Source organism: Saccopteryx bilineata, chromosome 2, assembly GCF_036850765.1.
Source record: "Saccopteryx bilineata isolate mSacBil1 chromosome 2, mSacBil1_pri_phased_curated, whole genome shotgun sequence".
In the NCBI taxonomy this organism is placed as follows: domain Eukaryota; kingdom Metazoa; phylum Chordata; class Mammalia; order Chiroptera; family Emballonuridae; genus Saccopteryx; species Saccopteryx bilineata.
Window position 1 is genome coordinate 85,674,750 of NC_089491.1, and position 2,884 is coordinate 85,677,633.

Below are 2,884 nucleotides of genomic sequence, written 5' to 3' on the forward strand. Positions count from 1 at the left end.
GATGTAGTCCCATTCATTAATTTTTGCCTTCACTTCTCTTGCCTGTAGAGTCAAATTCATAAAATGCTCTTTAAAACCCAGGTCCATGAGTTGAATACCTATGTCTTCTTCTATGTACTTAATTGTTTCAGGTCTTATGTTTAGATCTTTGATCCATTTTGAGTTAATTTTTGTACAGGGAGAGAGACTGTAGTCGAGTTTCATTCTTTTGCATGTGGCTTTCCAGTTTTCCCAGCACCATTTATTGAAGAGGCTTTCTTTTCTCCATTGTGTGTTGTTGGCCCCTTTATCAAAAATTATTTGACTATATATATGTGGTTTTATTTCTGGGTTTTCTATTCTGTTCCATTGGTCTGAGTGTCTATTTTTCTGCCAATACCATGCTGTTTTGATTGTCGTGGCCCTATAATAGAGTTTGAAGTCAGGTATTGTTATGCCCCCAGCTTCATTCTTTTTCTTTAGGATTGCTTTGGCTATTCGGGGTTTTTTATAGTTCCATATAAATCTGATGATTTTTTGCTCTATTTCTTTAAAAAACGTCATTGGAAGTTTGATGGGAATTGCATTAAATTTGTATATTGCTTTGGGTAATATGGCCATTTTGATTATATTTATTCTTCCTATCCAAGAACAAGGAATATTTTTCCATCTCATTGTATCTTTTTTGATTTCCCTTAACAATGCTTTGTAATTTTCATTATATAGGTCCTTTACGTTCTTTGTTATGTTTATTCCTAGGTATTTTATTTTTTTTGTTGCAATTGTGAAGGGGATTATTTTTTTGAGTACATTGAACAATCTTATAAGGTAAGCATGATTTTATAGTTGAGGGATCTGAGGCAGAGAAAGGTTAAATAATATGTCTCAAGGTCACACAACCAGTAAGTGGCAGAACTAGCATTCAAAGAAGGCCACTGCTGTAGACAAGTCATGTTCTAACCCCTGTACCATGAGCTACTCAGCAGGAAGAGGATTTCAGTGTGTGCTGAGCACAGAGAAATATTACTGCTGTGTCCATAGTAGTTTGTGAAAGGGGTTTTTCAGAGAATGTTGGAAGACAAATATTTGTGTCTAATGTCTGATAAGAATGATATTTCTCTTTAAGAAAAAATAAAAACCATACCATTTCAAAGCAAATACTTGATGATGTATTTTGTTGAAGGTGAACTGGGGATACTGAGAAAGCTGATGAGGCAGAAACTGAACAATGAAAGCAAAGGAGCAGAGGGAAAATTTTTTACTCACATGAGGCATTGAATTCTTTAATGAAGTGAGATTAAAAACTAATATAAGAACTACTTTGTTATTTGTAGTTTAAGTAAATATATGTAGTTTTTATTACATTAGCTACTCTTAATTAATCCCTTTGTGATCTGTATAAAGTTCTCAATTAAAGAAGACCAATTCCCCCCCCCTCCCAAGATTGTTACAGGATAGATAGATTTATAACTGTTATGATACTTGTTTTTATAAATGCAAGTGTGCCAGAATCATAACAGGTTTTAAATTTATCCATTGAGTTTTATTTTTAGAGCAGCCCTCATCTTGCCTGATTGCAATGCTAAAAATCTTAATAAATTCAAGATAAATCCAGATGATTCATTTTAAAAGTCATTTAATTTAGGATTTTTCTCTCTTTTTCTTTTCTATTCCCAAACATTGTCCAAAGTTCTAGGGACTTTGGAGCATAGAAGTTGAAAAGTAGTTCTGGTTCAGGGTCATTTTTTTTCTAAGTGGGTATCCATAAGACATTGTAATTCTTTCTAACCATTGGACATGGCCAAAGTTCCGCATGGCCAAATATTTTGGGACATTTCTGTTGAATTGTGTGTTTCAAAAAGATATGTTAAAGTTTTAACCCCCAGTATCTTAGAAGGTAACTATTTAGAAATAGGATCATTGCAGATATAATTAGCTAAGATGAGGTCACACTGAAGTAGAATGGAGCCTTAACCCAATATGACTGGTATTTTCTTATATGTAGACAATGTAAAGATAGGAAAGGAGAAAGCCATGTGCCAGTGGAGGCAAAGATTGAAGTTATGCAGCTATAAGCCAAGGAATGCCAAAGATTACTGATGACAATGGAAGCTGAAAGAAAGGCATAGGACATACTCTCCCCTGGAGTTTATGAGAGAGGATAGCCCTGTGACATCTTGGTTTTAGACTTCTAGCTTCCAGAACCTTGGAAGAATACATTTCTATTGTTTTAAGCTATTAGGGTTGTTAATATAGCACCCTAATTCATGCTACTTCTGTAGTATCTTCCTAGCCTACTAGTTCATTTGCATTCAGAACTATATCTACTCTACTGTGGCTCACCTGGGAAAATGTTTGGCTGCTTCCAGTGTCCAGTGAATCTTCCCATCTTCCAGAGCACCTCATGTGCCTTCTCCACACTGTTTCAGGATCAGGGTGTCATGGACAATTCCTATGATGCTTGCCAACTTCTAGAGCAACCAGATGAGAAATTAGGCTTAAATACTCCTATTCTTGGATTCCAAAACCTTTCTGAGGGTTTCATAATTCTCTTATGCCTTGGAGCGCACCTTGGGTTCAGGATATAAGGCAGAATCTCCTGCATAAATCCTACTACAGTATGTCTTCATATTGCTCTTTTTTCTAAGACTCCCTCATCTTTACTTATACTTCTTACCCAATTGTCATTTCCCTACCATCTCAAAATCTGGGCATTTTTTGTGAGATTTTTATCTAATCTGCGTAAACAGAAAAAAATTGCCTCTAAGAACTGGGTCTATAGTATTCATCCATGAATTTTCTGTCTGACATTTGAAGGTACAAAAATCTAGAATTATCCATCTTTTTTCTCTGTTCTTTTATGTTCCTTTATGACATTCCTTGTTTGGAGAGTGGGGACTTCAGT